The 13834-nt window shown below is 42.2% G+C and overlaps 1 protein-coding gene across 1 annotated transcript in view; it reads right to left on the minus strand.

Moving 5' to 3' along the window:
• The window catches only part of LOC149985681 (neutral amino acid transporter A-like), a 95292-nt gene extending 86130 nt beyond the window's left edge, over nucleotides 1-9162 (minus strand). Inside the window, exon 1 of the mRNA XM_090181749.1 lies at nucleotides 8976-9162. The gene's annotated coding sequence lies outside the window, so the exon portion shown is untranslated. The remainder of the gene's footprint in view (nucleotides 1-8975) is intronic.
• Between the last annotated feature and the right edge of the window lie 4672 nt (nucleotides 9163-13834).

A 13834-nucleotide genomic window follows, 5' to 3' on the forward strand; every position in this document is an offset into this window, starting at 1 on the left:
ATCCCTGAAATGTTCCATAATGCACAAAACATGTACAGTATTTCTCTCAAATTTAGTGCACAATTTTTGTTTACATCCCTGTTAGTGAGCATTTCTCCTTTGCTAAAATAATCCCATCCACCTGAAAGGTGTGACATATCAGGAAGCTGATGAAACAGCATGATCATAACACAGGTGCACCTTGTGCTGGGGACAATATAACGGCGCTCTAAAATGTGCAGTTTTGTCACACAACACAATGTCACAGATGTCTCAAGTTTTGAGGGAGCGTGCAATTGACATGCTGACTGCAGGAATGTCCACCAGAGCTGTTGCCAGATAATTGAATGTTAATATCTCTACCATGGGCCGCCTCCCACATCGTTTTAGACAATTTGGCAGTACTCCAACCGACCTCACAACTGCAGACCATGTGTAACTATGCCAGTCCAGGACCTCCATATCCGGCTTCTTCACCTGCGGGATCGTCTGAGACCAGCCACCCGGACAGCTGATGAAGCTAAGGAGTATTTCTGTCTCTAATAAAGCCCCTTTGTGTGGGAAATCTCATTCTGATTGGCTGGGCCTGGCTCCCCAGTCATTGGGCCTGGCTCCCAAGTGGGTGGGCCTATGCCCTCCCAGGCCCACCCATGGTTATGCCCCTGCCCAGTTATGTGAAATCCATAAATTAGGGTCAAATTGATTTATTTTAATTGACTGATTACCTTACATGAACTGTAACTCAGTAAAACCTTTGAAATTGTTGCATATTGCGTTTATATTTTTGTTCAGTATATAAAGATCATTGGACCTTAAAGAGTAACAGTAGGCTGCTTTAGAGTCATACATCTGGGCTACGTTACAACCAACGGTCTACAGCCAAGGCTACTTTCGGTTTCGCACTTCTCTAACGTCAAATCCTAATTGAGTTCCACCACCTAAATGAGTCCAGGGTAATGGGTAATATTTGGTTGAGACGTTGATCAATGAGATTACAACCTACAGTATATTCACCCACTCAAAAAGACAGCCAAAAGTTAGTTGAATTTCCAATTTCCACAGTTGAGATTACATAAAAAGTACATGGAGCAAGTAATGAATGTCATTCTAGTTCTGACAGATTATAACAGCAATGGTGAAGATCTCCACAGACCTGTGATGACCGATGCATGTTATCTAGAACATAAACACTTTATATGATTACATAAGAAGAAATGCATCAACATTTAAAGGAGATGTTTCTACTGCTTGGATAGTTCCATCTGAGACACTGGCTTAATCCCATTCTTTAATTTATATTTTTGGGCGATTTGGGGACACAAATTCATCATCTAATTTGTCAAGAAGTTAGTAGGCTGTCTATTGTATTTTAAAAGTGATATTGAATTGTGTTTGGTTGGCAACGCAACCAAAAATCAACATTTGAAGGAGATGTGTATCCTGCAAGTATAGTTCGATCTGTGCCACTGATTTAGTCTAGCATTAATTCCAGTTTTTCTACAAATTAATATGTTGGATTCACATCTCCATCTCAACCAAAAATATAAGGTATAGAAAGGATTATATCAAATCGAACTTGAAATACATTCTGATTTGATTTAGTCATATTCTTTAACTTAGATGTTTGGTTGAGATGGAGACGTGAATCCAACAACAAACGGGGTGTATCATCCTGTAATATGATTCTGGCCTGCGATGGCAAAAATATGTTCTAATGTGGCCCTCCATGGAAAATAATTGCCCAGGCCTGTTCTACAGTCATCCCAGAGAGTTCTTGGACCTAGCTCATACATACATGTTTATACAACGAATGGGTCTAATCCTGATTGCTGATTGGTTAAAACCGCATTCCAGCCGTAGTCTACTCCACAAGTTGCCACAGGCTAAATCTATGATATTAAAATACCTATTTACTCTGTTCCATCGGACTGAGCAATCCACTGTCTCATCAGCCCAGCTAGGCAGTGTCGTTGGCTAGCTCCTCTGAACAACATTGTCCTGACAAGTGAGTATGTTTTCTATGCCAGGCGAAATCGAGCCTTTTAAAAAATATATATATTTCACCTTTATTAAACCAGGTAGGCTAGTTGAGAACAAGTTCTCATTTGCAACTGCAACCTGGCCAAGATAAAGCATAGCAATTCGACACATACAACAACACAGAGTTACACATGGAATAAACAAAACATACAGTCAATAATACAGTAGAACAAAAGAAAACAAAAAGTCTAAATACAGTGCCTTGCGAAAGTATTCGGCCCCCTTGAACTTTGCGACCTTTTGCGACATTTCAGGCTTCAAACATAAAGATATAAAACTGTATTTTTTTGTGAAGAATCAACAACAAGTGGGACACAATCATGAAGGGGAACGACATTTATTGGATATTTCAAACTTTTTTAACAATTCAAAACCTGAAAAATTGGGCATGCAAAATTATTCAGCCCCCTTAAGTTAATACTTTGTAGCGCCACCTTTTGCTGCGATTACAGCTGTAAGTCGCTTGGGGTATGTCTCTATCAGTTTTGCACATCGAGAGACTGACATTTTTTCCCATTCCTCCTTGCAAAACAGCTCGAGCTCAGTGAGGTTGGATGGAGAGCATTTGTGAACAGCAGTTTTCAGTTCTTTCCACAGATTCTCGATTGGATTCAGGTCTGGACTTTGACTTGGCCATTCTAACACCTGGATATGTTTATTTTTTAACCATTCCATTGTAGATTTTGCTTTATGTTTTGGATCATTGTCTTGTTGGAAGACAAATCTCCATCCCAGTCTCAGGTCTTTTGCAGACTCCATCAGGTTTTCTTCCAGAATGGTCCTGTATTTGGCTCCATCCATCTTCCCATCAATTTTAACCATCTTCCCTGTCCCTGCTGAAGAAAAGCAGGCCCAAACCATGATGCTGCCACCACCATGTTTGACAGTGGGGATGTTGTGTTCAGGGTGATGAGCTGTGTTGCTTTTACGCCAAACATAACGTTTTGCATTGTTGCCAAAAAGTTCAATTTTGGTTTCATCTGACCAGAGCACCTTCTTCCACATGTTTGGTGTGTCTCCCAGGTGGCTTGTGGCAAAATTTAAACAACACTTTTTTTATGGATGTCTTTAAGAAATGGCTTTCTTCTTGCCACTCTTCCATAAAGGCCAGATTTGTGCAATATACGACTGATTGTTGTCCTATGGACAGAGTCTCCCACCTCAGCTGTAGATCTCTGCAGTTCATCCAGAGTGATCATGGGCCTCTTGCCTGCATCTCTGATCAGTCTTCTCCTCGTATGAGCTGAAAGTTTAGAGGGACGGCCAGGTCTTGGTAGATTTGCAGTGGTCTGATACTCCTTCCATTTCAATATTATCGCTTGCACAGTGCTCCTTGGGATGTTTAAAGCTTGGGAAATCTTTTTGTATCCAAATCCGGCTTTAAACTTCTTCACAACAGTATCTCGGACCTGCCTGGTGTGTTCCTTGTTCTTCATAATGCTCTCTGCACTTTTAACGGACCTCTGAGACTATCACAGTGCAGGTGCATTTATACGGAGACTTGATTAGACACAGGTGGATTGTATTTATCATCATTAGTCATTTAGGTCAACATTGGATCATTCAGAGATCCTCACTGAACTTCTGGAGAGAGTTTGCTGCACTGAAAGTAAAGGGTCTGAATAATTTTGCACGCCCAATTTTTCAGTTTTTGATGTGTTAAAAAAGTTTGAAATATCTAATAAATGTCGTTCCACTTCATGATTGTGTCCCACTTGTTGTTGATTCTTCACAAAAAAATACAGTTTTATATCTCTATGTTTGAAGCCTGAAATGTGGCAAAAGGTCGCAAAGTTCAAGGTGGCCGAATACTTTCGCAAGGCACTGTACAGTTAAGTACAAATGAGGTAAGATAAGGGAGTTAAGGCAATAAATAGGTCATGGTGGCGAAGTAATTAAACACTGGAATGGTGGATGTGCAGAAGATGAATGTGCAAGTATAGATACTGGGGTGTAAAGGAGCAAGATAAATAAATACAGTATGGAAATGAGGTAGATAGATGGGCTGTTTACAGATGGGTTATGTACAGGTGCAGTGATCTGTGAGCTGCTCTGACAGCTGGTGCTTAAAGCTAGTGAGGGAGATATGAGTCTCAAGCCTCATTAGCTCACTGTTATGGACGTTTCCAAATAAATGTCACTAGAAAACAGCTTAAACAATTGCAAATGCAGCTACTTTACTGTTATTCTGGCTGCACTTTTTTGACATGACTGTAAGTTAGTCATAGTTGGCTAGCTAGCAAGCAAGGGATAAGAACTTTGACAGCCAGTATGGTAATGGAACATTTAGAAAGAATGACTGTGTCGAGTCCATAGATACAGAACAAAAAGACTGAACGACTGGGTCGAGTCCATAGATACAGAACAAAGGTTTGTGTTGGGACTATATCTTGTAGAAGGATAAAATAGTATGAATAAATTCATCCAAATAACATTTTTAATGAAAATATGTCAATTATTATTTGAATATGTTTGTAACCCATTGTTCAAAAGTGCCCTTGAAGCCAGTGTTTGGAGGACATATTGGCACGGTTTGCCGGATCTCGACTTCGTCTCGGGCCTAACAACACACATGCAATATATCCTCCAACTACCGTTGGGCATTACCACTTAAATATTGCATAGTTATAACCCTTAACCTCTGAAGGATTAGCCTTTTTCTTTCAATTCTCGCCTAGAATGACGTACCCAAATCTAACTGCCTGTAGCTCTGGCCCTGAAACAAGGATATGCATATTCTTGGTATCATTTGAAAGGAAACACTTTGATGTTTATGGAACTGTAAAATGAATGTAGTAGAATATAACACAATAGATCTGGTAAAAGATAATACCAAGAAAAACCAAACATGCTTTAGATTTTTTTGTACCATCATCTTTGAAATGCAAGAGAAAGTCCATAATGTATTATTCCAGCCCAGGTGCAATTTAGATTTTGGCCACAACATGGCATCAGTGTATGTGCAATGTTTTTGACTGATCCAATTAACCATTGCATTTCTGTTCAACATTTTGTATCAAGACTGCCCAAATGTGCCTAATTTGTTTATGAATTACTTTTCATGTTCAAAATTGTGCACTCTCCTCAAACAACAGCATGGTATTATTTCACTGTAATAGCTACTGTAAATTGGACAGTGCAGTTAGATGAACAGTAATTTAAGCTTTCTTCCAGATATGTCTATGTCCTGGGAAATTCTTGTTACTTACAACGTCATGCTAATCGCATTAGCCTACGGTAGCTCAGCCGTCACATGGAAGGGACACCGATCCCGAAGAAGTTTTAATTAATACTGTTTACATATATTTGTTTTATAGAACCACAACAATAAGATTCCAAGTCATTCAGGTTACCAGAATCATATAAACATCCTCAAATGGAAACAGCGGTGTCTGTGTGTGTGTGTGTGTTGTGGTGACTATCAAGAGTATAGTGATGGACCTCAACATCATGTTCTAACTGGTCAGCACTATAGAGGGCAGAACCAAACTAATCAGTTATAAGTATACTGCGGGTGAGGGCATTCACAGCCGATCTCTCAGACGGGTGAGGGCATTCACAGCCGATCTCTCAGACGGGTGAGGGCATTCACAGCCGATCTCTCAGACGGGTGAGGGCATTCACAGCCGATCTCTCAGACGGGTGAGGGCATTCACAGCCGATCTCTCAGACGGGTGAGGGCATTCACAGCCGATCTCTCAGACGGGTGAGGGCATTCACAGCCGATCTCTCAGACGGGTGAGGGCATTCACAGCCGACCTCTCAGACGGGTGAGGCCATACCAGCCAACCATTTTTACATGGTCCTTCTAGACGGATTTAGTGACAAACAGTTTTTTTTTTACATAGTCCGTCATTTCTAAGGATTTAGCAACCAATATTTCTTACAGGTAGTCTCTGAAGAACTGGTTTATATACAAAAAGTAGCCAATGCTGGGTCCTTCTAGTAGTCAGAGACTCCAAGCCAACAGAGCTATACCAATTCAAAAAAGTGCTATACAGAAACCCAGCCTAAAACCCCAAGCAATGCAGATGTAGAAGCATGGTGGCTAGGAAAAACTCCCTAGAAAACAAGGAACCTAGGAAGAAACCTAGAGAGGAACCAGGCTCTGAGGGTTGGCCAGTCTTCTTCTGGCTGCGCTGGGTGGAGATTATAACAGTAAATGGCCAAGATGTTGAAACGTTCATAGAGGTTGAAGAGGGTGCAAAGGTCGGCACCTCAGGAGTAAATGTCAGTTTGCTTTTCATAGCCGACCATTCAGAGTTAGAGACAGCAGGTGCGTTAGAGAGAGAGTCGAAAACAGCAGTTCCGGGACAAGGTAGCATGTCCGGTGAACAAGTCAGGGTTCCATAGCCGCAGGCAGAACAGTTGAAACTGGAGCAGCAGCACGACCAGGTGGACTGGGGACAGCAAGGAGTCATTAGATCAGGTAGTCCTGAGGCATGGTCCTAGGGCTCAGGTCCTCAGAGAGAAAGAGAGAAAAAAATAGATAATTAGAGGGAGCAGCATACTTATATTCACACAGGACACCGGATAAGACAGGGGAAATACTCTAGATATAACAGACTGACCCTAGCCCCAACATAAACTATTGCAGCATAAATACTGGAGACTGAGACAGGAGGGGTCGGGAGACATTGTGGCCCCGTCCGACAATACCCCCGGACAACTTACTACCCTGAGACAAGGATGAGTATAGCCCACGAAGATCTCCCTCACGGCACGAACCCGAGGGGTGCGCCAACCCAGACAGGAAGATCACGTCAGTGACTCAACCCACTCAAGTGAGGCACCCTTCCTAGAGATGGCATGGAAGAGCACCAGTAAGTAAGCCAGTGACTCAGTCCCAGAAATTGGGTTAGAGGCTGGGAATCCCAGTGGAGAGAGGGGAAGCGGCCAGGCAGAAACAGCAAGGGCGGATTGTCGCTCCAGTGCATTTCCGTTCACCTTCACACCCCTACACTCAATCATAGGACAAAATTAAGAGATGAGTCTTCAATAAAGACATAAATGTTGAGACCGAGTCTGCGTCTCTCACATGGATAGGCAGACCATTCAATAAAAATGTAGCTCTATAGGAGAAAGCCCTGCCTCCAGCTGTTTGCTTACAAATTCTAACGACAATAAGGAGGCCTGCGTCATGTGACCGCAGCGTACGTGTAGGTATGTATGGCAGGACCAAAATTAGAAAGATAGGTAGGAGCAAGGCCATGTAATGTTTTGTAGGTTAGCAGTAAAACCTTGAAATCAGCCCTAGCCTTAACAGAAAGCCAGTGGTAGAGATGCTAGCACTGGAGTAATATGATCACATTTTTGGGTGCTAGTCAAGATTCTAGCAGCCTTGTTTAGCACTACATGAAGTTTATTTAGTACTTTATCCATGTGTCCAGAAAGTAGAGCATTGCAGTAGTCTAATCTAGAAGTGACAAAAGCATAGATACATTTTTCTGCATAATTTTTGGACAGAAAGGTTCTGATTTTTGTAATGTTATGTAGATGGAAAATAGCTGTCCTTGAAACAGTCTTGATATGTTCTTCAAAAGAGAGATCAGGGTCCAGAGTAATGCCAAGGTCTTTCACAGTTTTATTTGCGACGACTGTACAACCATCAAGATTAATTGTCAGATCCAACAGAAGATCTCTTTGTTTCTTGGTACCTAGAACTAGCATCTCTGTTTGGTCCGAGTTTAAAAGTTTTAAAAAATGCCGCCATCCACTTCCTTATGTCTGAAACACAGGCTTCCAGGGAGAGCAACTTTGGGGCTTTATCATTTTTCATCGGAACCTTGAGGAACACCGAAATGCACAATTGATTTGTCAGAGGACAAACCATCTACAGAGACAAACTGATATCTTTCCAGCAGATAAGATCTAAACCAGGCCAGAACTCTGTGTCGACCAATTTGGGATTCCAATCTCTCCGAAATAATGTGGTGATCGATGGTATCAAAAGCAGCACTAAGGTCTAGGGGCACGAGGACAGATGCTGCGCAACAACTTTCTAAAAGATTTTTGAGAGGAATGGGAGATTTGATATAGGCAAATTCGTAATTTATATTTTCTGGGTCAAGGTTTGAATCCCGGCTCTTGTCTCATACAACCGAAGGAACACCTGGGGCCAATCAGAAGTTGAAACGATAACAAAACGTAATCCCAGCCACTGTTGTTTTGGTAAAAAGCTGAGGGAGGGGCTGGAGAAATAATATCACTCTCAAATTCATAGACAAAATTATGGATGCAAGGACTGACCACCCATGATGCTATATCAACATTATAGTTTTAAATATGTTTTAGACTGTATTGTGTTTGCTTACATTTACTTTGTTTACAAGCATTGAGATAAAACAAGGTTATATTTTGAGTTCTGATGGGATACGACAGTTAAACTAAGCTCTTTAATCATTAATAAGTTATATTCTTCAAGAAGCAATGGGTACATGTAATTCATGTATAAGTCTGTATAAGAAACACAGATCACATGGGCTTCGAAAAAACGGAAGGGAGGGAGGTGCGGCAGATGCCGCTTCTCCTACGAATGCTGTTATTTTGTCTAAAATATCAGGTGTACGCCGTCCCCAGCTAAGTAACATGCAAAGATTTAAAGCGCAATGATGTGTTTTATCTCCAGTACATTGCCATGATTGTCAGTTATGTAGCTGCTCTACTGATAATCTCATCCCTTGCTGGGATGACACAAACAGTCTACTGCCGGAGAATATCAACACCAAACACATTGGTTCACCGTTCCACGGAAGCGGACAGTACACAGCATACCATAATGTTCTGAATAATGGCCAAGTCTACCTCGCTCCCTATTCCACTGAACCGCTTAGGCGTAACAAACACAAGTCCAACATTTATCGGAAACTGTTAAACTACCTGTTCACTACCCTCCTGCTCTCTGGGGATGTGTAACTCAATCCTGGGCCTAATATCACCGAGCCAGCGATACTCACCGCAGTGGATGGCCTCGTCCACTGATCGTCGCCGCTGCGGAAGTGGGTGAGTGCTATGGTCCCATGGTTTCTCTAGACTCACCCGGCTCCAAGATGGAATTTGACTCTGCAAACATATCCAAGTTTCTATATGCAATCCCTGACTCTGCTTCTGGTACGCAAGCTGTTTTAATTAGTTCCCCGCATCCAGTGCAGGCGGGAGGGTTTGTTAAATGCGCTACCGAACCTCCCCTAATCAAAACGAAACAAAACGGCATAACCCATCCGTCAGAAAATGTAACTTTTTTCAATGTGTCAATCACTCTCGAGTCATCTGGGACCCACAAGCTAAACCCAAGGGACTACTAGGGGGGCACTTGAACATTTGTAGTGTCATTCCAAAAAGTGATCAAATTCAACATCTACTCACAGACTCCAACCTTGACTTCCTCTGCCTCTCAGAGACATGGCTCCATAAAACCTCTCCATATGCTGCTCTGATTGTGATTGGCTACAATGTTTTCAGGAGAGACAGGATTGAAGGAAGAGGAGGAGGTGTAATGATTTACATTAAAGAACATATCCCATGTAAACAAATTGAGTGGTCATGTGATAATGAACTAGAATGTATTGGCCTGAACGTTACACTGTCTCCCCAAATGTCTTTTACCCTTTTTGGAATGTATAGACCACCTTCCACCAAAAGTGTGTTTTTTGATCAGTTGAATAACATGCTTAGGGAATGTGATTTTGGGAAAGAAGTCATCTTAATGTGAGATTTTAACATGAATTATGAAGACAAGTCTTGTAGGAAAACTCTCAAATGGACCACTAAAACCTTTGACCTCACACAGCTAGTTAAAGGGCCCACCAGGGTGACTTGTTGCTCTAAAACACAGATTGATTTGGTGATCAGTAATAAACCAGAGAGACTAAATCATTCAATATGGTTACTGGGCTATCTGATCATAATCTGACACTTATAGCCAGAAAGCTGTCTAAGAACAGGTTTAACCTCTCTACCTTTAGAAAGCCCAATCAACTAAGAATACCTAAGAGTGAATTAAATAATTCTGAAAATGCAATTAAGGGAATTTACTGGAATGGTCTCTTGTCCTATGTCACGTTCTGACCTTAGTTCTTTTGTTATGTCTTTGTTTTAGTATGGTCAGGGCGTGAGTTGGGTGGGTTGTCTATGTTAGTTTTTCTATGATTTGCTATTTCTGTGTTTGGCCTGGTATGGTTCTCAATCAGAGGCAGCTGTCAATCGTTTTTAGGATCATATTTAGGGAGCCTGTTTTCTATTGTGTTTCGTGGGTGATTATTTTCTGTTGTCTGTTGTGTGTCTGCACCAGCCAGAACGGTTTTCGAGCGGTTCTCTTTGTTATTTTGGTTATTTCTGTGTTCATTCAAATAAATATGGACACATACCACGCCGCACCTCGGTCCGATCTCTCTTACTCCTCATCAGAGGAAGACGACGAACGTTACATCCTATACAGATGTGGAAGCTGATAGTCAGGTTTTTCTATCCACAATCCAGACTACAATAAATAGCTTCCTAAAGAAAATCAAATCCAAACCTGGCCAAAAGAGCCCTCTTCCTTGGCTAAATGGAGAAATCTGGAAATAGATGAAAGAATGAGATTATGCTCTAAAAACAGCCATAGAATCCAAATTAGAGCATGACAGACGTGTGTTTACCATGTTGAGAAATAAGGTAATGAAAGAAATCAGACAGGCCAAGGAAAACTTTTTTATTAACATAATTGGTGAAGCAAAGGGAAATTCTAAATTGATCTGGGAGAATCTAAAAAAGTTAACTAGGAAAGACCATAGTAACTGTCACGTCCTGACCTTAGTTTCCTTTTTTATGTCTCTATTTTAGTTTGGTCAGGGTGTGAGTTGGGGTGGGCATTCTATGTGTTCTATGTTTTTGTATTTCTGTGTTTGGCCTGGTATGGTTCCCAATCAGAGGCAGCTGTTTATCGTTGTCTCTGATTGAGAACCGTACTTAGGCAGCCTGTTTTCCCACTATGGGTTGTGGGTAGTTGTTTTCTGTTTTGTGTTGCTGCACCTTACAGGACAGTTTTGTGTTCGTTTCACTCTCTTTGTTATTTTGTTCAGTGTTTCTGTTCCAATAAAATAATATGAACACTTTACCACGCTGCGCATTGGTCTGATCCTTCATACTCCTCGTCAGAAGAGGAAAACCGTCACAGTAACACTGCAAAAAAGACTAGAAATCATGGTGAATAACAATCTAACACAGGATGCAGTCGAAATAGCAATACCCTTCAATTCCTACTTAATTGAATCTGTCATGGTACTGTCACAGAACCCTTCCACTGATTTCTTGGGCTCAGTGCTAGTGAATGACGCTCAACCTGTCTTCATAAGGGAGGTTTCTGGTGAACAAGGTGATTATAGCTCACTAAAGAACTCTAAAGCCAAAGATGTGTTTTGGCTGGACTCTGCCTATCTTAAAAACTACAAATAGACATTCATTGGCCCCATTACTAAGGTCACCAACACATCTATTGGTCAGGGGTGTTTCCAATGGTATGGAAGTCAGCCATAATAACGTCCATCTTTAAATCGGGTGACCCTGCTGACGTGAGTAACTACAGGCCCATTAGTATACTACCTGTGGTGTCGAAGGTTGTTGAAAAGTGTGTAGCAGAACAACTGATTGCCCACCTCAGCAACAGCCCCTTCACATTACACCCCATGCAGTTTGGCTTCAGAGCAAAACACTCCACAGAAACAGCCAACTGCTTTCTTCTGGAAAATGTGAAGTCCAAGATGGACAAAGGGGGTGTTGTTGGGGCTGTTTGCATGTTCTTCACAAAGAGGGCAACAGATGCTACTGAGCCAGATGTCTATTTGTCAGGTGAGAAGCTCCAGGTGGTACCTGATTTTAAGTACCTTGGCATCATTCTTGATTCCAACCTCTCTTTTAAAAAGCAGGTGAAAAAGGTCATTCAAATAACCAAATTCAACCTAGCTAATTTCCGATTATACGAAATGTTTTGATTCCAGAGGTAGCAAAACTGCACTTCAAAAATATGATACTCCCCCACTTAACATATTGCTTGACTAGTTGGGCCCAAGCTTGCTGTACAACATCAAAACCCATTTAGTCTGTCTACAAACAGGCTCTCAAAGTGCTTGATAGGAAGCTTAATAGCCATCATCAATGTTACATCCTCAGAAAGCATGAGCTCCTGAGTTGGGAAAATCTTGTGCAATGCACTGACGCATGTCTTGTATTCAAGATCCTAAATGGCCTGACTCCCCCTCCACTCAGTACTTTTGTTAAACAGAAAACCCTAACATATGGCAGCAAATCCAACAAGGTCTGCCATGAGAGGTGATTGTATAGTTCCCTTAAGGAAAAGCACCTTTAGTCAATCCGCTTTCTCTGTGAGAGCTTCCCATGTCTGGAATACACTGCCATCAGACACACATAACTGCACCACATATCACACTTTCACAAAATGCTTGAAGACATGGCTATGGTCAATCAGATTTGTGAACATGGTCCCTAGCTGTGTGTTGCCGCTATGTCTGTATGCTACGTCTTGCTTGTCCTATGTTGCTATTGTCTATATTGTAATTGTTTTTAATAACCTGCCCAGGGACTGCGGTTGAAAATTAGCCGGTTGGCTAAAACCACTTTTACTGAAATGTTGATTAATGTGCACTGTCCTTGTAAAAATAAAAATAAACTCAAACTCATGTCCAAAACTGAATGTTGCAACTAACGATTGTTCCTGGAGTGAAAAGGAGCAAAAAATAAATAACAATATGGGGATGAGGTAGTTGGATGGGCTAATTACAGATGGGCTATGTACAGGTGCAATGATTTGTGAGCTGCTCTGACAGCTGATGCTTAAAGTTAGTGAGGGAGATATGAGTCTCCAGCTTCAGTTATTTTTGTCATTCATTCCAGTCATTGGCAGCAGAGAACTGGAAGGAGAGGCGGACAAACTAGGAATAGGTTTTGTGGGTGACCAATGAAATATACCTGCTGGAGCGTGTGCTACGGGTGGGTGCTGCTATGGTGACCAGTGAGCTGAGATAAGGCGGGGCTTTAACTAGCAAAGACTTATAGATGACCTGGAGTCAGTGGGTTTGGCGACGAATATGAAGCGAGGGCCAGTCAACGAGAGCATACAGGTCGCAGTGGTGGGTCGTATATGGGGCTTTGGTGACAAAACGGATGGCACTGTGATAGACTGCATCCAATTTGCTGAGCAGAGTGTTGGAGTGTTACGGTGAGTGAATGAGGACCCAAAAGCGAATTAACTTAAACAGAGCTTCTTTAATAACCAAACATAGGTAGGCTCAGATAGACCGGCAGATTCCGACAGGACAGGACAAGGTTACAGCAAACATGACGATAGTCTGGTTCAGGCATGAAACACAACAAACAAGAATCCGACAAGGACAGGAACAAAAACAGAGAGAGATATAGGGACCTAATCAGAGGGAAAAAGGGAACAGGTGGGAAACGGGGTGAATGGGTAGTTAGGAGGAGACAAGGCACAGCTGGGGGAAAGAGGAGGAGAAAAGGTAACCTAACAACGACCAGCAGAGGGAGACAGGGTGAAGGGAAAGGACAGAAACACACAACATGACAATACATGACAGTACCCCCCCACTCACCGAGCGCCTCCTGGCGCACTCGAGGAGGAAACCTGGCGGCAACGGAGGAAATCCTCGATCAGCGCACGGTCCAGCACGTCCCGAGAGGGAACCCAACTCCTCTCCTCAGGACCGTACCCCTCCCAATCAACGAGGTACTGGTGACCACGGCCCCGAGGACGCATGTCCAAAATCCTGCGGACCCTGTAGATGGGTGCGCCCTCGACAAG

The sequence above is a fragment of the Oncorhynchus mykiss genome, chromosome 1 (assembly GCF_057628025.1).
Source record: "Oncorhynchus mykiss isolate SJ-2025 chromosome 1, ASM5762802v1, whole genome shotgun sequence".
In the NCBI taxonomy this organism is placed as follows: domain Eukaryota; kingdom Metazoa; phylum Chordata; class Actinopteri; order Salmoniformes; family Salmonidae; genus Oncorhynchus; species Oncorhynchus mykiss.